The sequence below is a fragment of the Pteropus medius genome, unplaced genomic scaffold (genome assembly GCF_902729225.1).
Source record: "Pteropus medius unplaced genomic scaffold, Ma_sr-lr_union100, whole genome shotgun sequence".
NCBI classification, from domain to species: Eukaryota; Metazoa; Chordata; class Mammalia; order Chiroptera; family Pteropodidae; genus Pteropus; species Pteropus medius.
The window spans coordinates 9,265,154-9,290,687 of NW_024340696.1; the positions used below are offsets into that span (position 1 = coordinate 9,265,154).

At 42.4% G+C, this 25,534-nt stretch overlaps 1 long non-coding RNA gene across 1 annotated transcript; it reads left to right on the top strand.

Annotated features, from left to right (window-relative positions):
• Positions 1-370: 370 nt before the first annotated feature.
• Positions 371-3,833, top strand: LOC120605510 (uncharacterized). The gene is made up of 2 exons (XR_005653646.1): positions 371-481; positions 3,640-3,833. It is a non-coding gene; the product is annotated as an uncharacterized LOC120605510 (long non-coding RNA).
• Positions 3,834-25,534: the final 21,701 nt, after the last annotated feature.

Sequence of the window (25,534 nt, forward strand, 5' to 3'; positions counted from 1 at the left end):
CTCATTGTGCATCCTTGAGCAAGTAGCTCCCTTTCTCTGTTAGAAATGAAACAGGACTATGCATGTGAAAGTAGGGAATTATTATTTTCATGAGACCAAAATAAAATCTAGGGTAACAGGACTTAATATAAGACAGTCAAACGGTTATATGGTCATTGTGGCTTGTGGCATCTTCCAAGGGAGCTGCTTCTGTTTTTCCCCAACAATGGAGCTGTCAGAAGACTATAGGAAACTCGGCCCTATGAGCTCATCTGTCTTCCAGCCTTGGCTCTTAGGGAAGGGTGGTGACCTGTGGGAGGTCAAAGCAGGTCCAAAAACCAGACCACTCTTCCAATTCAGTGCTTTCCCAGCCCCTCCATGCAGTCTGCTCTACTATAGAAAAGAGAGGACAGATTCTAGCCAGAGCTGGGGAGATGGGTGAAGGGGGCTGGATGCTTTCTTGGCAGTGTCATCAAGACTCAAAGACAAGACACTCTCCAGGGTAAGTGTGGGGAGGGCCTGGGAGTCCAGAGATTTGGAACATGGTCGTTTTTCTGCCAGTAACCTTAGTTGAGTCATTTCAGGCCTTAGATTTCCTATCTGTAAAACAAGGGGTTTGGGAAGTATGATCTAGAGACTTTGATTCATTTGCTCAATGAATATTTATTAAAACCTTGCCACTAGCTAGGCATTGTCCAATGCTGAAAGATACAATATTTTTTAAAATATTATATTTTTTAAAATAAGGAACATTTATGTAGTACTTACCATGCCAGAATGTTCTGAAAACTTTATACACATTTTGTCCATTTAATCTTTAGAACAGCTCTATGAGGTAGATACTATTAATATTCCCATTGTACAGATAAGGAAACAGAGAAGTTTAGTTCCTTGCCCAAGCTTCCAGAGTAAACAAGAAATAGAGCCAGGATTTGAACCCATCTCTCTGGCTCAAGTCTGAGCTCCTAACCTCTATGGTCCTCGCCCTAATGAAACTCACAGCCTCTTGATAATAGTGACGCTCATTTATTGAACACCTACCACATGCTTAACCACACCGTTTCTATTCTTCTTTGCATTTAATTCTCATAGCAACCCCACGAGGAAGGGAGTGATATCCCATTTTATAGATGAGAAAAATTAAGGTTCTAAGAGGCATAGTTTGTAAGTGGCAAAGATGGAACTTGAACCCTGCTCTGTTTAACTCCAAAGTCTGGGCTACAAAGCACTGTGCTATTCTGTTCTCTAATCCTATTGAGACAAGTTGAAATTGAGACAAGATTGAGTCTGGGCAGTCATAGGCTGCCTGGTCATCCCAGGTAGGCCTTCAGTGGATTTTATTCTGTGGCCTCGGTTCTTCCTCTCACTGGCTCTGGGGTGACAGCCTAGTAGCCAGCTGGCACGTTGGCCATCCCGGGGTTGGTAGGAGGTAGAGAGCAGGGCCCTCTTTCTCAGCATCTCACACCATCTCCAGGATGAACTCCTGTTCTGTCTGCAACAGCCTCAAGTGGACACGGAACAGAGGCTACCCCTTGCTGTGTCTTCAGAGATTGCAAAAAGCCTTCCTCATAGGCCGACTGATGCCACCAATGCTTTACCCAGCAACCACCCCTGCCAGAGGGGTTGTGCTTTACCCCTTGTGAAAACTGGTTCCTCAGACCTGAGAACAGGTTCTGATGGAGAGACTGGGGTGAAGGTCCTGTGAGTCCTGCTGACAGACTCAAAGGGAAAAATGAACTGGGAGCCCCATGGGCAGGCTCAAGTTCCCATCCCAGTGAGATTTCAATAAATGTTTGGATGCACAAATGAATGGATAAGTGATCTAACGGACTAATGGACAAATGAATGCATGAAAATGAACTAAGAAATGAAAGACCGAAGAAAAGAATGAATTCATCAGCCAACGAAGGAATGAAGGCATGAGCCCTTTGGCCTCAGCTTCAGTCTGGGTCCTGGGACCAGCGCATGGGCGAAGGTGGAAGTTTAAGAGCAGACAGATTGCAGCATCCAGAGCTACCCCATTTGAGATGCCAAAAGGGGGAGCCCGGCTGGCATTTCATGGGCATTCCCACACTGAATCCTGCTATCTCAGTGTTACCCCTTTGCCTCCAGGACTGGGCTAGAAGGAAGATCAGAGCCCGCTCCCATTGGTAGCCAGCAGGAGAGTTACACCAGCCCTGAGTGAAGGAAGGGTCCTAACCCACTCCCTTCCCCCTCTGGGAAGCCACACAGAACTCTAAGTTAATTAAAGCCTCCACTCTGAGAAGAGGGGAATGTTCCATTTGGTAAATTTAGAAACAGCTGGTTAGTTTTACCCATTACTTTTGTGCTAACATCAGTGGAGCTCATTCAACTCTGTCTTTTTATGAAGCTGTCCTTCCAATGCTACCTGATAGCTACTAATTGCTGCAACTACATTTCTGAATTGCAAATTTTCTGCACTGATAAAAACTTTGATTGCCTGTCAGCTACACATAAGGAAAAGATCAGCAGTGCTAAATGAGGGGTTCCACGCTTGGATAATAATGCCTAATGAATTATTCAGGAAAGAATGCTTGAATGAAGCAAACAATTTGAAGGGTTACTAGCAGCCGTAACAGTTCAACAGGCAAAAGAACAAAAGTATCATCCCGAACATTACACTAATGATTAAAAAATGCGTATTAATTCTAGATTTGGAGAAAAAAGAAATGCCAATCTGATTTTAAAGGTTAATCATTATTTTCTCAGTAATGCTCTGATCTCTGGTTGGGGGGAGGTGATGAAGGGAGCGAACCCTTTACCAATATTTTGGGATGTATAATATTATGACATAATAGAGTCATATAATTTCACACACATCATTTAAAAATTGTAAATTTCAAATTTCATTGGAAAAGATAACACAAAAAACTAACAGCGCAGCAGCAGAATGCTCGCTCAAGGGAACTTTGCCGAGTGCATGCAGTGCCAGCCCCAAAGACCCCCTCCTTGAAGCGAGAAGTCCTACAGAAACGGCGAAATGAAATAAGATATATGTGATTAAACATATGCAAATACATATCATAATTAGTGACTCTTTCTGGTGGAATTCAAATGTGTTTTACATATTTCGCAAGTGCACTAGTCATGCCAATGGAAAATCCGTTCAAACGCTTCTGCCTGTTGGGTCTGAAACCCGAGAAAACAAACCAATAAATCAGGGTTAAGCTTCTGTCCATACTGACACATTTTCTGCTTTCATAAAAAATATATTTCTACCACCCAAAGTGCTAATTTGTTTTGACAGATGCTGTGGAGTTGCCAAATATGAGGGGAATGGGGGAGATCCTGGAAAGTGTAACGCGAAATGGTATAATTAATGATGTTAAAAATGGGAATGTAACTACTGTGATGTTATGATATATCTGAATGTTTAAAAATAGCTCTTCAGGACTGCATTTAAAATTCTCAAGGCAAGATCACCTGGAGAACACCTAAGATGGCCCTGGTAGAGCGCCGGTAGGATTTTAAGAGTAATTTTAAATTATGGACTATGCGGCCATATATTAAATATGCACTTAACATCCTTCATGAGATTTTTTTTTTTTTTCAGCTCAAAAGCCCGTGCTATTAGTCACCAATTAGTAATTTTATTATAAAGATGTTCAATGTCAAGATAACACTCTTCGTTTCTGGCAGTGACGCTGCACGGTGGTTTGGAAGTCTGACTTCAGGAGAAGAGCTGACCATCTGCCAGGGCCTGCACACTCACAGATGACTAATGTTTTCCCCGGAGGACTGTAGCTCCCTGTGTTTCTGTTGCTGTCTTTTCGATGTCATAAAGCGAGGTTGATAAACACATTCAAGTCACAATTAAAAAACATTTTCACTGACCAGTTGCCACCGATGATATCATCAGACAGCTTGGTCGTTGTAAAAATGCGTTTAGCGGTGTTGATGTGCAGGCAAGACGAAGCTCCCCTTTATCTGATGCTTACCTAGCTCTGCGATTCTTTAATGACACTTCCAGGCACGAAGAGTCTTGCAAGGAAATGCCATTTGGCATAAATCAGGCAGAACGCTGTGATTTTCAGGCTAAGGCTACAGGCTGGAGGATCCATCTAAGTCGGAACTCACAGAGCGAGGAACAAAGTAGGGGGTTCAATCCAAAGCCAATCAATGAGCTATTCACCTTTTTCCACTCTTGTGTTTTCAACGAATCCAACCTAGAATTAAAAGCAGGGTTCTCTACTTTTTTCTAGTCCTGACAAAATTAGATTATCCAGATGTAATTCATATAAACTTTATGCGAAGGTCATGACACTAAGCTTGAAACAAGAGTATTCTAACTGGACCAGTTAGAAACAAGAGTATTCTAACTCTTGGACCTCGAACCTTGGTTCTGGATAACAGAGGAGGGGCTGGTAGATGGAGAAGCTATTCACATTTATTATTCTCCACGCTGAACGCGGTTCATGTATTATGTCACTGAATCTTTATAACAACCTTCAAAGTAGATAGTACCATTTTCTCCATTTTACAGATGAAAATATTGATGCTTAGAGAAGTTAAGTTACACACTCAAGGCCACTCAAAAATGACATTAAGATTTGAACCCAAGTCTGTCTGATGTCAAGGCCTAGGCATTTAATTACTCAGTAATATACCTTTAAGTTAATAGAGGAAGCTGTTAGAGCTGGAAGAGGACTCAGAGGTCATCTAATCCCTCATTTTCAGAGAGGAAACTGAGACTTAAAGAAATGGAGAGAAGAGACAAGTCACGCTGTTAGCTGGAGGCAGGGCTGGGACTCATTCTCCCTTTCCACAATGCCACATCATCCTTCTTCAAGTGGAGTGTACAGGGAATGGACTCTACTTGGTCCTGCCCGTATGCAGTCTCAGAATTTCCTGGCCTTTGTCCAGCCCCACCTGGAAGTTTACGTTTCCCTCCATAATCTCAGCATTCCTGGGACTCTCTGAGTCATGGAACGCAGCATGGGTCTTGTGTCATACCTTCTGCTTCTCAGTCATTGTGTTCTTAGAACAATATCCACCTTCAGGTGAACTGGAAGTGTCCCATGGAGAGCAATGACCTGGACTCATGGGTGGGTATGCCTCATTGATGACCTTCTGAGGGTGGAGGTTCCACGGTCTTTCAGAACAAAATGAAAGTAAATGCACTAACCCGTAAGGGGAGGATTTGGGTTCGATAAGACGCCTGAAGGGAACTGGTCTACAGTGGAATGCTCAGCAGAGATCAGAAGCTGCATTGTGTAAGCAGACGCTGGATTTCAGTCTGGAGTCCTGGTCCTACCACTAAGCGACCGAGTGCTTTAGGTAAGTCCCTTAGCGTCTCCAAGCCATAGTTTTCCCTCTGTAAAACACAGAGCTCATTGGCTGACTCCCTCTGCTCTTCTACACTTTATCCAGTGTAACTCAGGCCTTGAAGCCTGGGAACAAGATCGCTCATGACTTTCCCAACAGAAGATTCTGTTTTAGAGTTTCATTCATGGTATCGAGGGGCAGTCTTCCTGTTGGTTGGAAATCTCAGAGGGAAAAGCAAAATGTGGCCTTCTCTGGAGTCCAAGAAATACTCCAGCATTCTTGAAGAGCTTTCAAACCATTCTTGAGTTATTTCTTGTATCCATTAGGATAATTTAGTTTAGAGCTGTGTGCTTTACAGCTCTGAGCTGTAACATGAGGATCTCAGAGCAATCTTGAGCAGTGCTCATAGTTTTCTGAGGAAAATTGAGCCAAATGAAACACCAATCTCTTAAAATTCAACTTAAAATGTACTTTATTCTAGGCAGATTTTGTTCTTCAGATACAGTTGATGGTAGTGGTGGCGGTGTGTGGGGAGACAGGGACAGAAGGAAGACAAAAGAATCAGAGAGAAACAAGAGGCTGAAGGAAACTAAGCCCAAGGCACAAACGTGTCCTTACTTTCTTCTAATTTCTGTCCTCTTTATAAATATACAATTGCACCATACTGCCATCGATAGTAGCTAAAATGTCCCCACTACATGCCTGGCATATGTTAAACATGTATTTGCATGTATTAACTATTTAATTCTCACAACGACCTATTGAGTTAAAAAAATACTATTAACCTTCCTTCTGCAACTGAGGGAGCAGAAAGACAGAGGTGCTGATACACATGCCCAAATTCACAGTTAGTAAGTGGCAGAGGCAGGACTTAAACCAGGCAGTCTGGTTCTAAACCCGGTGTGTAACCACTAGGCTCTAGTGCCTTCAGTACAGTAAAACCCACATGGCCCGGTAAATTTTTCTGCTGTAGAATTCCTTTCATCTCTCACACACACACACACACCACGCACACGCTGACCTATTACACACAATTTTCAACCAGTTCAAGGTGTACACACAACCAAGTATAAAGAAGTAAAAGGCATTTCTGTTCTTTTTTTTTTTTTTGCATCTTGTTCTTTAATATAAGATTTGTTTTCATCATTTCTGAGTGTAATGGTCATTTCCCTTTTAATGACATAACAGAACCTGTGTCATAAAGAACTGGGTCTTCAGCCAGGTCTATTTGTAGTTGAGTGGACTGGACTCATCAATGTGGATTGAGTGGCTGGATTTCTACGATTTTTTTAAAGGTCATTCATCCAGGAGCACAGTTTGGCTACAGGCTTCTGCATTGCTCTAACCTCCCAATGCCACCTTGCTTTCTCCAGCACCAGACATGCATCCCGTGAAGCCACAAGGCTTTGGTGGAGTGGGCAGCTGTCTGTTAAAATGCTAAATTGACTGCCACCCACCCAGTCCATTTCTGCGTGTACAGGGATTTGAACCTAAGCTGAGCGAGTGAATTAACCTTGCGCCCTTTTGGCCCCTCGGCCCTCTAGGCAAACCATGAATCAAATAGAATCTCCCTCACGCTAAGAGGCTGCAGAGCTGTCATTCCATTGTGCTTCACTCAGGGTAAGAGGTCCCTGGAGATAGTATAATAAGCTGGGACTCTAGGGCCAGGGCGAGCCACATTACTAAGTGAACTCAGCAACATGGCCTCCATGGAAGCAACACATGCACCGGCATGTTTCTGGGCAAATAACGAGATTTTTTATTTGTTTGTGTAATGAAGGATTATGTTTAAACTCACCAGTGAATAGCAGGAGATTGTCAAGACTCAGGTGGTCACTTCCCTAAGAAGCTGAGTGAGCCCTTCTGCTGTCAAGTCCACAGGGGAAATTCTCCAGGTGGAAATGTGCCTCATTACCACCTTGCCGCAGAAAATAAACAGAGGAGGAGTTCAGGAAAAGATAGGGCCCTTGCTAGGGAATCGTGGAGAACTCATTTGATCCTTTCTGACTGTTGATCCCACAGAAGGAAGGGACAAAGAAAAAGATACTACCTTCCAGCCAAGGAAAAAACTTGTGGGCAAAGTGTTAACCTCCAAACTTCACTGCTGGTCTAGAGAGAACGACCATTTCTCTGATCCTTCCACATACAGCCCCTGAGCAGAGAAGAGGAGTTAGAAACGGAGTACCATTTTCTGGAGGGAGTAATGGCCAGACTGGGGATCTCCTGGGACTTTTCTCTTCCTCCCAGTCTGCTATTTCCTCTCAGTGACTCTATTCATTTATTCAACAAACATTGAGTGCCTGCTTTGTGTTGGCTCTTTGTTAGGCATGAAGACAAAACGATTAAAGCAACCCACAGACACAACTCTAGAAAGTAGTAGAGCTGTAAGTCCTTAGGAAACTTACATATCCTTGTGAAGCCTCAGTTTCCTCATCTGTATCACGAAGATAACAATTTTTATTTGAATAAAAATGGAAGAACTATTTCTAAGATCATTTATTACTTGTTAAATTGCTGAAGATACCCAGTGTTAAAATATGAGTCCCTTCTAAGATATCAATTAATTCTTATTAGATAGAGGGGTCCAAAAATCAGAATAGCAGCCGTTATGAGGAAAGAGATTTAGGAGGCACGACCGCCAAGACAGATTCCCATTCCTGAATCATACAAACAAATTCTCATTCCCAAATCATACAAATTTCCATCAGTATCCTCCAGCGCTGCCAACATTTGTTTTCAAGACAAAATGGCTAGACCTCAGATTAAATTCTGTTATTATGAATTGCAAACATGCAATCCTTTTCAAGCAATTTATATTGCAGAGGTATGACTGATTATTGATTACCTTAAACTGAACCAAGACCAGCCATAAAATTAAGCCCTTGCAAAAGAGGCGGTAAAAAAATTTCAGGCGCGCACGCGCGCACGCATGCACGCACACACACACATACACACACACACACCTGATGGTGTTAGAGCTAAGGAACCAGAAATGTCTAAGAGTTTTGCCATGTCAGTTACCTTTCCTTTTATCAGCTAAGGAACCTCTCTTTAAGGAAAACATACACTTAAATGGGAATGAAAATACAGCAAAATCCCACTGTAATGTTTAAAACAGGGTTAAACGATCCAGTAACATAAAATGTAGGAGTGAGTATTGTGAGGTTAAGAAAATGACTGGGATGAATTTGCTATAGAGAATGGGAACCAATCCTACTATATCCAAATTTGCCTTATTTATTGGCTATGCCATCTTATTACTGAATAGTAGGTGAACCTTCATACAAGAGTTCTCTGATATGAGCTAGGTTGAAACATATGTCTTAGGCCTTAACACCTCAGTCGGATCTTTTCTCCAAAATCTAAACTTTTCATTTAAGAGCTTACGCTGTGCCTATAGAACATACTTGGCAAATTAGCCATTAATATTATTGCTGTTGTTGTACAGTCAGTCATCCAAAAAAGTTGGATTGAGCCATATGTTCACGCTAAGATTTGCAAAATCTGAACCAAAATTGCCATCATGTACAAATCAACAAGTTCATTTTATGGATGAGAATTTGGTACAGAGCCTTGAGAAACCAGGTTAAAGTTTTAGTTTGTTTCTGTCTTTCAAATGCCTGTCTGCCTTCAGCAGGACTTCTTCTGCCTGGAGACTGATGGCCCTTCAGCCTGTTCTCCAAAAGGAGCCCATGCAACGTGGGGCTGAGTCTGACACGAGGGGCAGAACCGAAGGTACTTTTCACCAATTCTGCTGCTCCAGAGAATCAAGAACACACTTGCTTCATTTTGAAATTCTACCACAGTAGACCAGACATCTGCCCAGGGTCACTTCTCTCTACTGCTGAAAGGCTTTTTGATGATACCCTGTTTGTTACTAACTCGTTTCCAGACTCGTCCTTTTCCTGAAATCTCCATAAGCACGATTTGCCACCCTTATGTTGATAATCTCAGGAAACAATAGTTTTGGGTTAAACCATATGAAATTGCTCTTTCTGTAGGTCTAACTGGATGAATATAGCAATTTCATATGATTACTCTAATGGTGATAATTTACATACGTGTAGCACTTTATAGTTTGTGAAGTACATTTATATCTATTATCTCATTAATCCTTATAATAATCATGTGAGGTAGGATTACTGGCCCTACTTTACAGATGAGAAAATTGAGGCATACAAAACTCACTGTGTTCTACATTGCGGGGGGCGGGGGCGGTCATTTATAAAGCTAGAGGCAGAAATAGACCAACATCCTTAAGGATTCTGGCAGCAGCTTAAAAGCTGTGGGATTGCAGATACTTGAGGGAGTCGTTGTTGTGGTACTGTTAATATTATTTTACAGATGTCAGCTGAGTATCTCATACAGTAGTAGTGTGCCCATCAATAGTACAGGAACTTGCGCTCAGGTGTTTGAATGCTGATCTAGCACCATCTACCCTGTGGCGTCTCCTCTTCCCATTTCCTGACTTCTGGACATTGTTAGTCAGTCACTGACTCATCTAAATCCCCAGAGCACTTTGGCTGGGTCTACATTCTCCTACCAGACGGCTGCTCCATGGCCAAGGTGTCAACACATCCAAAATGGTGTGAGCCATCCTAGAATACAACTGTGCATGCAGAACAATATCGATAGTAGCAAAACAATATTTCTCTGTTCTTCTCCCACCTATAAAATTAGGAGACTTCTATCTGCTCACATGTTTCTCTCATCCAGCCCGGAGAATGCCAAGTGCTGCTCAACATTTAATCTCAAATGGCACAGCTGTCATCCACAATCTTCTCCTCCAAAGCTCAGACATTGGCACAGACCTCCCAGAGAGGGCTGGTGAGCTCCAGCAGAGTCACTGTGATATTGAGCTGCTTCTCTCCTGGCCCCGATTCTGGGAGGAAGATGGAAATGGAAAAATGAGTGGTACAACCTTTCCCATCATTCTCAGCCAAGCTCACTTCTCTCTTTCTGTATATAACCCAGATGTTCTCGGAGATACAGGAATTGGGCCCAGCCATTGCTATGGCAGGCAATGGTCTCAAGTTCTTGGCACAATGGCTGCTAATTCCAAGGGCTTCTGTTCAGTGGTCCAGCTCCTGACTCCACATGTGCTGTTTCTATTTTCCCATGTGTCTCACTCCCACTGCCATGCAGGCCTGAACCTCAATGCCTTCATCTGTCTCCACGAGGAGATCCGAGTCAAATGTTACAGTTATAGAGGGAAGCGGGGGATGACATTGTGGAACACGCTGCATTTTCACTTCCTTCCTCCCCTTTGCTCCTCACCTCCTTCTTCTTGGATTTGCCCCTGTAGGATCCAAATCCCTCTCCTTTATTATACACCGAAGCCTCGGTGCCAGTAAACACACTCACCTGGGGCCCCTAGCCCAAGAGAGCTGAACTCATCAAGTCATTCCTTCTGACACCTGCAGTGGCTTCCCTTAGAGGAATATTCTGGAGAACAAAATTTTCTCATCCCACACTCAGCACGAGGTCTTTCCCATGAGGTGTCTTGGTTGCTCCTACAAGTGGCCCGGGCGTGCAGTGTGCCTGGTCACGTCTGAGTCTGGAACAGATCCACACATGGCTTTGCCAGCCTCTGGGACACCACTTTGGAAACATGTGGATTTGTGAAAATATTTTGGAAAGATTGAGAAGCTTAAAAAAAAGTTTTAATTAAAAAAAAAAACAAACCACTTCAGCAACTGTGTATTGATCAATATTTTTCTTAAAAAGAAACAGGCTCTTAAAAGCTCCTATATAGTGTCTCAAAGTGTACCCCTACTCCACCCCATCCCCATCCTCCCAGACACACCTCCTTTTTTTTAGACAGCGGAGTCAGGGACTTCAATAAGGAATCAAATGCACTAGAGGACCCTGACAAGGAACCATGAGTGCTCTAAGTTCTAATCTTTTCCACGCCACTAATCAGCTGATGTGGCTTGTGTGAAATTCGAATTTCCCAGCTTCTGATGATAGTAATGGGGTCATATTTGCAGCAGTAGTTCAAATTGTTCCTGCCTGATCAGGCAAGATCTCAGTCTCATGTATGCTGCTCTCCCGCCCAGCCCCCACTACCAAATATTCCTGAAAATTCCCAGCAGGTGTCTTATGTATGTACAACATAAGTTATCTGTTTTAGAGTATCTGGGGATACTCCTCTCGCTTCTGATGGCTCCCAAAAGGTATCATGGTGTCCTCTGAGGGCTACCACTGTCCTACCATTTTGATAGGCCCTGCTACAGAAATGCCACAAGTCTTATGCCAGGGGTTCCAAGCGCTGCCTTTCCCACAGTTTCCACAAAAAGTGTTTATAGACTTTTCTCAAAAGTCTGAGGTGGAATGCCAGATTAGAAGTTTCATCCCCTGGGGACCAAGGAGTGGCTCCTGGTCAGCTTGAGATGCTTGGCTCCTTCCCACAGGGTGACTTTTCTCCCTGGAGACTCCTCAGCATGACATAGGAATAATCATGGCAGATCATCCCCTGGTATGCTCATACGGTACCCAGGTGGGCACATTGAGTGAGAGTACCGCTATATCAAAAAGGTGTGGAAAATGGTCTGGAAAACAGGCATGGCATTTACCCCTCTGGATCTCAGTTTCCTGACACAAAATGACTGGACTAAATCAATAGGTTTTTAAATATGAGGACTTCTTTACTTTGAAGTCCGGGTTTTTTAAGGTCTAATTTCATACAGTAAAATGTACACTTTTTAGGTACAGAGTATGATGTTTTGACAGACATTTAGCCATCATTATACATGAGATATAGAACATTTCCATCAACCAAAAAGTTCGTGCCTCTTTGCAATGAATTTCCTCCAAGACATGGCATCCACGGATCAGTTTCCTGTCTTTAAAGTCTCACCTTCCCCAGACCATCATACAGTGGAATCTGGTCTTAATATTGGGATGTAAGTTTTTTTTATATACTCTGGATTCAAGTCCTTTATCAATTATGCATTTCGTGAAGGCTTCTTTTTAAAACAAAACAAAATGAAACACTTCAAGGACTCCTATATGAACCCAGGGTATAGTACTAAAGTATCCTGTGACTGAGGAAATACACAATAACAAAACCACTCTTTTTAAGTCAATGTTTTAAGTGAATTTGTAGTTTATTAATTGCAACAGAATCTAATATATTCTTTTAAAGAGTCATATATCTTATTCATTCAGATAGGAAGCTTCCTTTGGGATGCTTATGAGATGCAACGGTGCTTTTTCTCTGTAGATCACACTCTGTAAGCAGTTGATTCGGGCATCCCTTGCGGCTTCCAGCATCCCCTTGCAGCAGCTCCAAGGTTCCCCAGATGTTCATAATCCACTATTAGGGACCCCAGTACTGGAAGTCTTTCCTAGAGTCTTTCCTAGCTCAACAAAATCTGCAGATCTCAGTTAGAGAATTCAGGTGCCCCAAATGACATATTTGCCCAGTGTTGAGGAAAAAAAAAAATCCTTGGAAAAACCAGGAAAACGTATCATTCTTGTGCTGATATTAGAAAAGACAGTGGAGGAAATATCTCCGCCTGGGATTGGTGGGTCCAAGCTCCTTTTTTCAACCGTATCCGTGTATGTTTTAGGAGCTGAGGTTCCCTCTCCAGGTGGGTTGATTGTATTTGGTTCTGACTCAGTCGATCCATGCCTGCCTTCTTTCTGTGGGCTTCACTACAGATTTCTCTAGCGCTTCCCATGAACACATTTAATTGGCCATGTGTCAGCTCAATTGCTGAGCTGATCTAAGTCATGATGAATCTTTCCTGCTCTTTGCCCCTGGCCCCAGCTTGCCACATAATTCTGTATCATCAGCACTCACCATGAATTTACATTTGTTCTTTTTTCTGGGTCATTTATAAAGCTAGAGGCAGAAAGAGCCTGAGATATTGATTTGGAGGAACTGTGTTTTAGCCATTCCACATTGCTGTTGAATATTCATAACAGCATCAGATATATATATTTGTGGGGTTTTTGGGTGAAAAAGGGGGTCACAGTCAAGAGACACTTTAGAGAGAGATTTGGTGATTCAATGGGAAGTTGTTGAGAGACAGAGATCTCTGTTGATTGGAGGTTGAACAACAGTTGCAAGGTAATTCTATTAACTACAAAAGTTGAGAAAGAGAAAGATAGATCATAAATTCAGTTTTGAAAATGTTTGATTTTTGGTAAGTCAGTGGAGAAGTCCACCGGAATAAGCTGGATAAACAGGTCTGCAGCTCAGATGCAAAGTCTGGGCTGGACACAGAAATTTGGGAGTCACTGGGACATAGCCATGGGAGTAGAAGAACTTGTGCAAGGTTTTGTAAATGGTGCTCATGGATGTGAATGACAGGTTGTCTTCATCCTTTCCAGCAGGCCATAGAAATGGGTGAGATGTGTAACTTTCATGTCTCCCATGAGCAAGGAGCCTGTTTCTACTCTGTGGTGTGTATGTCAGAAGACACGTACTTCTGTATTTCTTTATATTCCCTCCAAAAGAAAATCCACTATGCAAAACATTACCAAGCAATGCAGATTAATAAAATGGTGTTGGAGAACTGCAAGAGAGGGCTAACATGCACCCCTTAGAGCAAAACTGTCCAAACGTCTCCACCAGACATTGGTGTCCTTCCTCAACCACCTTCTCTCCCACCATCACTGGGGACCTTCCTCCACTGCCACTCTTCCATCATGAAATGCTCACTTGGTCCTTTGTTATCCTAAACAATAGAGCTCAGTTTCCTAATTTGCACATCCCTTTAAACAAAACAAAACCCCTGCAGTTAACCAGGCCCACCTTCTTATAAGGAAACATAACACCAATAGTATTGATATAGTATGCCTCTTGTGGGGGTTCCCAAACACACGCCTTAACCAATATGAGGCACAGTGTAGGATTACAAGCAGAGTTTCTCAACCTTGGCACTATTGACATTTAGAGCTCGATAATTCTTTGTTGTGGGAAGCTGTCCAGAGCATTGTAGGATATTTAGCCACATCCCGGGCCTCTACTCACTAGATGCCAGTATCACACACCATCCTTTTTCCATGGGTGATTTCTCAACTCCCTGAGATAAAATTCTAACTCTACCATTCACTAATTTTGTGACTTTAGGTAAATTATCCAGCTTCTGTGTGCCTTGGTTTTGACATCTATTAAGTTCTAGCGAATATTAAGTGATTTAAAACTTGAAAAAGACTCAGAACAGGGCCTGCCATGTAAGAAGTACTCAGTAGATGTTAACTCTTATAATTATTACAAAGGGCATACCAAATATTCCTTCAGACTTCATAGAGAACTCTCCCCAAGAGGAGTTACAGTTAATATGATTTTCTTCCTATAATGTAACTTAATAATTTTATTCTTAACCAAGTCTGAAAGCCTCAAAACTAGCAATTTAGCCCTCATTTTCGAAAAAAAAAAAGATATATATTTAAATCCAGCTTAATGAATAAAGATCAGTGATTTGCCATTATCGTTGTTGTCGCTGCTGCTGTTGCATCAGGTTGTCCCTTTGGATCTGAAGTACCTGAGGGTGAGAACTTGTACTTAAGTGAAAATAGTTTGAATACCTATTGTACGTGAAAGGAGAAACCTGGCATTCTACCCCTCACCTCTGGGAACGTGTGTACAGTCACATCTCTTCCGGATGCCTTTGCTCCAATTCTGCCACTGAATTCTTGATCTTCTCGCATGGCATATTTCACCTGTTCCCTTACCCCTGCATCCCACACAGGAGATAATTGGTCCTTTCCTTTGATATCTCCAGCAGAGAATTTGGGTGGGGGGAGGGCAGTTTTTACTGGTGAATCAGCAGTCACAAATGGCAAACCATTTCAAGCTGAATATTAGACATTCCTATATTTAAAAGTCTCTTAGCAGTACCCATTCCAGGAGCTTCTCCCTGGCTTTGTCCTTCCCCAGGTCCCATTCCCTTTTCATCTCTCATCTCCTCCCCTCTTTCTGCCTCTTCCTCTCACCTCTTTCCCAGCTTCTCTTTATTCCTGGGCTCCTCACCTACTTCCTCAAAATGTTTTCTTTTCTCTGCCAAGCAATTGATTCTATTTGTTCCACTTCTGTGCTATGCACTATGTAAAAGATCTGTTACACAAAGCAGTGTGAATGGCTTCTTTTCCCCCTCTGGCTGTTCATAAATCTCTCTACAGGACTCTATTCTTAACTCTCTCAAATCTGCAGCTGACTGCCTTCTCCACCAAGAAGAAACTGCAGGTTTGACAGAGTCAACATAAACTCATCTAAGCAACAAAAACTCACAAATTTCCTTCAACTCACAAATTATCCATGCATCAGAAAGAGAGTTCTTCTCCCTTTCCATCTCATCCTCTTAATTTCATCACCTCGCATGCCCCCCTCTATAAAAGTTAGAAGTGAAATTCATGGTTTCATAGAGGTGAGTGAATGAACTGACTTTCAGTCCTCTGCATGGAGCAGTTAGTATCTCCTCAGACAGCAAAACTGAGGTCCAGAGAGTATAAAATAATGGCTCAAATTTACACCAGTGAAAAGGTAGGGTGTAGGGCTCTGAAAGGGTCTGCCTGACTCCACAGTTCCCCCATCTCACCACAGTCTCCCCTGGATGGAAGGCACCCATCAATGAATGGCTCACTCTTCATCTTCCTGCTGTTTTACCCCACATGCATTATCATCTGTGTGCTGCTATGATTGTTTATGTTGATCCAGCTGAGGATGCTCTTTGGCAAGATGCCCATTTGAAAGTCTGTTTACCTGCTTACTGTTGTAATTTTTTAAAAAGCTCTTGGCTTATATAGAGCTCTCTTCAATCACTGACTTGGACCTTTTTGATCCGAATGCCAGCTATACAAAAGAATTCATCAGTAGTGTACCCTTTATATAAAGTTCAAAAACATGCGATATGAAACAGTATGTTCTAGGAGATATCTGTAATAAAACTAAAGAAAAGAAAGAATGTTATATAAGGAATCACCTAAAACTCAGTGTCTTGAAGCCGCAGTCATTTATTTTCATGAACCGGAGGTTGGCTGATCTAGGCTGGGCCTGGCTAAGGGGACTCAGTTCTGCTACACATGTCTTTCATCCTTTCTCCTCGACTGGCATATTTAGTCCAGGCATGTTCTTTTTATGGTGATGGAAAAGGTGCAAAAAGAAAGTTGGAACATGGAGGGACTATTGAAGCCTGGGCTTAGAACTGACATTTCTTTTTTGCTTCCTTCTCTTTTGGCCAAAGAAAGTTCCATGGCCAAATTAAAAAAAAAAAAAGAGAGAGAGAGAGAGAGAAATGTGCTCTCACTATAGTTACATAGAAAAAGGTGAAAATACAGTGAAGGGTAAAGAATTGGCACTGGCAATATAACCTATTACTATAGACAAAATTCAGGACAGTGTTTACCCCTGGGGTGGGGCTGGGGGCAGGAGTCTTTACAACCAGGATCTGATGCACATGAAGCTGCAATGAATTGGCTAATGTTGTGGTCTTTAAGCTGGCTTGTAAATTCATGACTGTTTATTATCTTGCTCTTTATAGCTTATATATTCTACATATGAAATATTGTTTGGTAATTTCTTAAGTTGCCGGAATCAGATAAATAAATAATAAAAGCTGTACATTGGGAGTCTCAGATTCTATACTATTTCAGCTTCACTTTTTAAATTTATGCTTCTCTTTCATAATTTCTGATTTTTCTAATTTTGTTTACTCTCACTTGCCAATATAAATAATGGTTTGGTTATCTGACGTCTGGATATTAATGTCGTCTATGTGCATAGTTATAATCTTAGTATGCTGCTCATACTTTTTAAAAAACGCAGCCTTTACATCCTAACAGAGTTCATTTTCCTTAGTTCCTTTCCACATAAACTCATCTAAAACCACAAATTGTTGTCCTGGCAGTTATTAGTCGGGATTGATTAGGTTTGATCTCTGGGTTAATTTCACATGTAATCATATTATAGTTAGTCACACCTAGTGGCTCTATTAATTCAGATGTATTTGCACTTCCTTACCTATTAATTACAACCACCTCTGAAGACTGATTGGGTCTCAGCTACTGAAGAAAAGCAATCCCCATATATCAGGGAACAAATTACTGCCTCCCACACTAGGAGAACTTGGTTGACTTGGAAGCTCTGTAGGAATATTATTGATGACATCTTTATTCTCTTCCTTCCTTGCAGATAAATGGTGCACCTGCTAAATGAACCAGAAATACTCAGGCCAGGTCTAAACAGACTGACTTGGACCATGATCTGGGAAAGAAGCAGTGGGAGAGGCATCTATGTAACATCAATACAAGTTTTATTTGTAAGAATTAAAAAATATGTGTTTAGTTGAGTTCCATTTCACAGAATTTATTCATCTTTCTCTTTGGATTTGAAGAATATTCACTGAGTAAAGTTGAGCATAGACAAAATCTGAAGATGGATCTGCACTTAACCAGCAAAACACAATACCCACACTCAAAGCTTGAACTGCCTGCTGTCCAAGTCCTAGCCAAAATTCTGCTGAGAGAAGCACTATTTAAGGAGGACTGTTTGAAGGTCTTGTGGTTTCCTTTAGTCCTCCATAAAATCTATCTTTAATTTCTGCATTCAGGGACTATCAGAACTGTACCTACATGGCCCTTCAAAGTACTCTTTTTATCGAGGGGCAATTTTGTGTTAAGTTGCCAACCTATCTTGTGAAATGAATACTACGTTGAATTTACTGTATAGGAGGAGTTCTGTAGAGATCATTACAATCTACATCTCTTAGTAGACGAAGCCTTGAATATTAAAATTGTGTTTGTTCTAGGTTTTGAGAATAGTTCAGTATCTTCTGAGTAACTCAGCATATCCTCACAGAAAATCAGTATCATATAATGGATTGTGTTTCTTTTTTTACTCTGGCCAGTAGGAAGCTCAGTGTTAGTTTTTAAGCTCAACTGCAGTTACTGTTTAGAATCTTACCATCTGCCCACCTGCATTCTAACTCTTCTCTGTCTTCACCATTTATCTTAATTTATACCTTTATCTGATTTTAGATTTAGATTTTGCTAATACCCAATTTTATTGTATGTCTAAAATTGGAGAACACAATGGAATGTGAATAAGTAATAAATATTAAGAGTAACCTTGAAGATACTACCTACAAAAAGTTGTAAATATGATGGAGAGAAGTATGGATAAGGAGTTAGGATGGGCACCCAGCAGGTGGACTGTATATATGAGTGCCTCAATCTTCAGCATCACTCAAAGGCAGAATCATTATCTTCTCAACAGGTAGCAAAATGCTCTTCCCCTGCCTCTAAAGCCTGAAGCTCCTAATTCCTCTATTTTAAGGCTATTGCCCTTTCTTACCTCCTAACTCCAGGAAATTCCTGGGAACAAAATGAAGCCACAGCATCAAGGTGCTCTCTGTACTTGCTCTCAGGCAGGCAACCTCCACCAAATCTCTTCTCTGATCTGCTCAAAGTCCTTCCTCTTTATGACCACCAGGTGGAGGTAAATCTGGGAGGGTCTGTTCACGGCTGCAGGTGCCCTGGAAGTTTTGGAAGGAGCAGAGAATAAATTGCAGTGGAATAGCTATCCCAGCGTGCTCTGATACATTTCATTCAATAAAGGTTCACATTTACTGAGACACAGGGATGGGCACTCTGGGGCGATGCACACAGGAGACAAGGCTGAACCTCCAGGAGCTGCGCGACCAATAGTATTGTCATTAGGTCCCAACTTTAATAAATTGTTTGAACTGGAAACTCTTTGTCTAAGAAAAGCTCACAGATTCACCTTAGCGGGGAAGAGTAGAGCTGTCCTGATTAGAGTGGACTAGGTGTCCGACTTGCCCAGCCAGATGTCTCTTTGCCTCAGTCTCCTTTACCTTTGGGTAGAACCCCAGGATTCTTTGGAAAACAGTCTGAAAAACACTAATATTGGCAGCACTTAGCAGTTAACTGTCTGCGTTTGAATCCTGACTCTGTAACTCTCTAGTGCTTGATCTTGAGGAAGTTACTTAACTTCTCAGACCCTCAGTCTCTTCATGTGTAAAATGGGGACCAAAACTGTGCTTACTTCATTGGAGTTATTGTGAGGTTTAAATGAGCTAATATATTTGTAAATTGTAAATTGATGTAAACTAATTGTAAATTAATGTAAGCTAATGTAAATTAATGTGTCAAATATTTTATTTGACACATTAATTTAGGTGCCACTTAGTCAATAAGTGATGAGTACTAATAAACTATAGCTATTAGTCCCATTGAGAACTTACTACCAGTCTTTTCAATAAACTGAAAGAGTTACTGAATTCAGTTAATGAGGAAGCTCAAGCTCTGGCAATCTGAGGCCTCTGAAGGAGGAAATAATTTTTCCAGTCAGGGAGATGGTATAAAAGCAGCCAAACTATCAACCTGCAAGTCAAGTAACAAACTTAAGAGATTTTTCTTAAATCACCAAGAAAATCACATTAGGATTTTTCAGAGAGCAACAAAATCCATTCCTGGATAAAATTGTGGCAGAGTGATCTTTGGCAGGCCATTTAACCTCATGAGACTTTGTTCCCTTTTCTGAAGAATGGAGGCCATGAACCTGGGTTCTCAGAGTTTTGAGGAGATTCAAATGACTCCTTGAATGTGCCAAGCATCCTTCGAGCTGTTTGTCAAAAAGCCCCAAGGAGCCTTTGGCACCTAGTAGGCGTCAATAAATATTTGTTGCATCTGAATTCTTTCCATCTGGGAAACTCTCCAATGTCCTGGAATCCTCAGCTCTCCCACCAAGCAGGTCAGAAAAGCAACTTAAAGGATTCATTTTAATGTCCATTTTTCTACTTTTTCCCCTGAAAACCCACTTACAGAGCTGCCAGCTTTCTCATTTGGCTCTTTCTGGCCCGGTTGCATCTTATTAAGGGTCACTTCATTCATCAGCGTAAGGAAGACTCCATTCTGTCAACAGGAGAGGCAGGGCTGGGCCTCCAGTCACAGGGCAATGGGAGGGGGCTGAGGAGAAGGGAGGAAAACAGCCAAAGGACACATTTAATTAAAAAGAGCTGCAGTTGAGAAGGCCCAGGATTTCCAAACAGTCCTTCATTCTTGTATTACCCGCCCTCCCCCACCCCCAACCAGCTGATCATTGGATGGTGAAGAAGCAGGTGCTAGTTTATAAAGCTTGTTCATTCATTCATTCAACTACTCATTCATTCATAACTGTTTCTTGAGTATCTATTATGTACTGGAAATAGAATATTGAGCAAACAAGTACACCCACTCCCTGTCTTCCTAGAGCTTACAGTTCGGGGGTGGGAGTGAGAGCACACACATTAACCAAACGGTCATAGCCATGACTAGGGCTATGTACGCTGACTGTGCCTGTGCAGAGAAGACTTCTGGTGACACCTAATCTGCGATCTGAAGGAGCCATTGGGAGAAATGGGGTGGAGGGGCCTGGGGAGAGTGTTCAAAAAGAAAGGCTCTACAGAAGGAAGAACTTTTTTGAAACGTAGACAAGCAATATCAAGAAAGTCCATTTGGTTTTTGGTGGGACCCTTAAGCTGGGGACACGTTGGTCCCCATGTAGAGCCAAGTACTCAGACAGGAGTCGGTCAACTCTGGTCCTTCTAGGATCTCAGTTTTCCAGCTGTAAAGTGGGACTAAGACCCTTCTTGTGGCCCTATAGTGAGGGTAAGAAGTACAGTGTGTCTTTGTCACCCGATGGCGGGCCGAGCAGATGCCTCCATGTCAAATCCCCCCTCACCCACCGAGACCAGCCGGAGTTGGGGTTTGGAGCTAAAACCTTGGGTGTCGGCGCTTCCCAGGCTGGAAACAAGCCGCCGCAGCGGGCTCGAGGTCGTCCCCTCCACCCGCCCGCCCGCAACATATGCGCAAAGGAAAGTGCTACGAACGCCAAACGGCCGCCCCCCGCCGGCGCCATCTGCTCCGCCGCGCAGCCCCTGCCCCGCGGAACCACGGCAGCTGCGCGCCCACCCCTCGGCCGGCTCTGCGCGTCGGGATCGCGCCCTGGCCGCACCCGGGACAGCGCCCGCCGCGGGCCAGCACAGTCCCCTGGGTGGCGGGGCGGCGGGCTTGGGGGCCCTTGGAAAAGGGAACTCCGGAAAAGCCCAACAGCCCGCCGCGGGCTGGTCCAGGTCCAGCCTTTGCTCGAGATTCTAGTTCGTCTTCAGCGAGGCCCGAGGTTTGGACACGCCTTGCACGGGCATCCCAGAAAAGCGTTCGAACCTGACTCGGGAGACGGATCATCCAGAGTTCTAATATTTATTCTACTGGGCAAGTCGCTTAACCTCTCCAGGCCTCTGTTTTGTCTTGGGCAAAATGGGCGAAATAAGATCTGTGCCCTGGGATTGCTAGGAGGATTAAATAGGAAGTTCCGCGTAAAGGGTTTAGCACAATGCCTGGCACGTAAAGTGAGCTTTAACTGCTAGCTATTAGTTTTATCCAAAGCCTGCCTTCCTGCGGCTTTATGATTACTTGCTGGATTTCAGTAGCTTCTTAAAATTTCAGTTTGCTGTTGCACTCCCCTCTTCTTTGAGCATAGATAAAGAGGCCAAAAGATGCCGCTACTTTTTGGAATATTTCCCATCTGTGAATGGTCCGGGCTTTGGGGGCTTCCTGGCTTGCGAACGGCTTTTGACGATTGCCCCAGAAACACCCTTTTGTTATCAAGTCCACCAAAGGACCAGCCAAAAGAGTGACTGGTAGGAAGACAGTGATAACAAAAGATGGACTGAGAACAGGAAACAGAAATTGAAGAAGCTCAGATAGGGAGGAGGCTGCATTCATTACATTAAAAATGTATTATGCCAAGATTTTAACCCAATGCAAAGGTAATCAGAAACATGGGTTTTAGTCAAAGTTTTATCTCTTACTAGCTGTTTTACTCTAGGCAACTGAGTTAACAAATGTTCATTGAGTGCCTATTATGTGCCAGGCCCTGTGCTAGGCTGTGGACTTACAAACAGGAACAAAATCTAGACCCTATTATCCTCAGGAGTTTATAGCCTAGTGGGAATCAGATAAGCATGGGTGCCTTGGTGGAAGGTGCTATGGGGCCCTGAAGGGAGGCTTGTTAACAATCTGGGGTGAGTCACTGAGCCTCACTGTGCCTCATTTTCTCCATCTGAGGTTGGAGGCTAGCAATACCCACCTGGAAGGTTTATGATAACTAGCAGCTGATCCTTTCTTCATCCCCAGGACCTAACTTCCTACCTCCCACCCAAAAGTTCAGCACATTCTGCCTTTCTTCAGCATCCAAGTAGCTGCCACAATCCTCGAAGGCCTATAGGAGGAAAACGAGAGAAAATATAATGTATTGAAAACCATCATACAGCACAAGAGCCGTGTATCCTTGTTATAAACACTGATGTCAAAGGTACCTGCTACACTCCACCATACTTTGGGCACTAAACAGAGATGATGGTGGTGGGAGTGGGGAGAAGGTGAAGGGGAGGGGCCGCATGGTAGTGGAAGAGGAAACTTTGCCTCTCATAGAAGAGTGGGGTCACGCAAGAGTCCCCGATCATCTGATTGCCTTTAAAAGAAATGTGTGATTTAACGAATGTGTTTTAAGCATACACTCTGTGCCAGATAGTGAACAGACCAAAGTCCTTGCTCTCAGGAACTTTTCCCTTTCTTGTGGGTGTTTTGAATGCAATCTGGTATGCAAACAATATGAAGTGGTTGGTGGTAAGTGCTCAGAAGTAGATAGGAGAATAAAAGCTTAGGGAGCAATGGCGAGTGCTGATTTACCTAGCAGCTGAGCACCCTAATCCTAATATTTAGCGAATTTTTGGTCTGAACCTCACGATATTTTTGAAGAGAAGCATATCATTAAAATCTAACTCTAGGTAATATATTCAGCTCACCTTAACTTTTTCTGAAATGATCTTATATTAGATTATATAGGCAAAATGAATATTTAAAACATGTCCTTAATCTCATTCAGATTCAACCAATGCAATATGTTAATATTATCCTTCCAGAGTCTTTTCTATGCACATACCATATATGCTGTTTAAAAGGGATCATAACATACTATGTTGTAATAATATTCCATGATAAACTTTCCTTACTGTTGGCCATATTTCTGAAACACCATTTTAAATAGTTCTATATTATTTCATTGTATCTGTGTATTATAATTTAATCAACCGATCTCCTATGATTGAGCACTTTTGTGGGAGACATCCCATTTTCCACTAATTTAAACAATGCCATAAAGAACCTCTAAATAGTTACCCACATCCTTAATTCTATGTTCACAGAGCAATTGTTATCTTCTCGTGGACTTTGGAATTCTCTAAGGCAACAAAGGAGCAGAGAAATAAGATGGTGCTTCGGGGAGAAAGTGTCATCTTTTGGGGCCAACTCCCTGCAAAACAGGTAGCCCAGTGCCTTAAGTTTGGGGGCTGCTTACAGTTATAATCCAGCACCCAAGATTATTTTGCACCAGGTAAGGTCAACCTTTTTTATGTGACAATTGTCTTTATAAAATTACTTACCTGATAAAATTTAAGGGGCCCAGAATGTACACCACTTGTAGTTAGTGTGATCTGAAGCAAGGTTTCTGAGGCTCAATGTCCTTCTTTATGAGCTGGGGATGATAATAATACCTGCCTTGAAGGGTCATTGCAAGAAGTAAGTGAGGTGATATGCATGGGCATACTATGTTGAAGCAGGAGAATGCTTTATCTACAATAGATGATAAATGCCAGCACTTATCGCTAAGCACCTTGCGTATTTAATCCTCAAGAGAACTCCGTGAGATAGATTTATCATTCCCATTTTATAGATTTGGAAACCAAAATTAGAGTGGGTAAATAATCTGCTCAAGAAAAGGTACTGGTATTTACCTCCAGGTCTATCTGAATTTAAAGATCATGTCTACAGCCATACCACCCTGAACGTGGCTGATCTCATCTGAATTTAAAGTCCATGCCTTAAGAAACCACTCCATTCTGTTTCTCCAGCTGCATGTAACTTGGGAAGCCACTGCAACCCAAATATTCTATTAGCGTTTTAGTACCTCAATTCACCCAACCTCAAACCTCTGCTAACTCATGTTGGAAGTCTAAGCCCCTTGCAGGATCCTCTTCCCCTGATGTTTCTGATCTCTGCCAAGCACTACAGTGATTTTGTGTAGATCGATGCTTGCTGGCATGTCTAGTTAAGCCGGCACTCTAGAACCTCTGTCCACAACAGACCCACCATGAGCTAGAATGTCCCACTGCCACTCTTGTTTTGGCAGATCTCTGGCAATGTCTTTTTTTTTAACTTTATTGATGTATAATTGACAAATGAAGTTGTAAGATGTTTAAAATGTACAATGTGATGATTCGATACATGTCTACATTGTGAAAGGATTCCCCCCATTGAGGAGTTAATTAATACATCCATCACCTCACATATTTACTTTATTTATTTACTTTTTGGGGTGAAAACATTAAGTTTTACTCTCTGGCAATGTCCTGATGTCAAGGAGCAGGGGTCCTGCTATTGCCTCCCCTGAATTGTAGATTTCTCTTCAGTTTCCTCACCTGAAAAATTAGCAAGATTATACTTTTGCTTGGGTTATGTTCATTTGGGGAAGATGGAGATACATGATAGGTAGAACCCTAAATGTTCCAAAGCTTGGTAACATGGCTGGTTTTTCTGACTCGAGTGTTGCCTACCTTGCTGTATTCTAAGTAGTCACCACCATGCCTGTGCAAGTCAGGCTGGAACCATGTTTCTACCACCTACTAGGTGCCAATATAGTTGAGACTCTGTTGCAGTTTGCCTTGGGCAATGACATTTTCAAGAGATAAGTTGGAGATGATGCAGCTAATCTAGGATGGGAATCCCACAGCAGGGGGTCTCAGGCATTATAGAATTTAGGGAGACCCTTTTTATAGTATGCTTTTCATGGCTCTTTCTCTCAAGGAACAGACATTCTACCAACATGGATAAGTCAGGATGAGTTCTGATGTCAAGAACCACCTTGGAACAATCAATCCCTCTGATCTCTAAGCCATTTGCTGAGTGTGACTCTATCATGCAAGATCTAGTCAGTCAACTATTTATTGTGTTAGGAGCTATTCCACTATTGTAGGAACTAAAGGAGAGTAGTAAAGAACATAGAAATAGTTTCTCAGTCAAGGAGACAGGAGACAGCAGCTTTCCTTATGAAGGATTTTTTTCAGGACCCCCAGTGTCTTTTCTGGCAATTTGGCTTCCATCAGAGGATGTCCATCAGATGTATCTATGTATGCCATAATCCCAACTGTGGACCGCATTTCTAGTCCTTTCTCTCAAAAGCACCTTGATTATCACTATACAT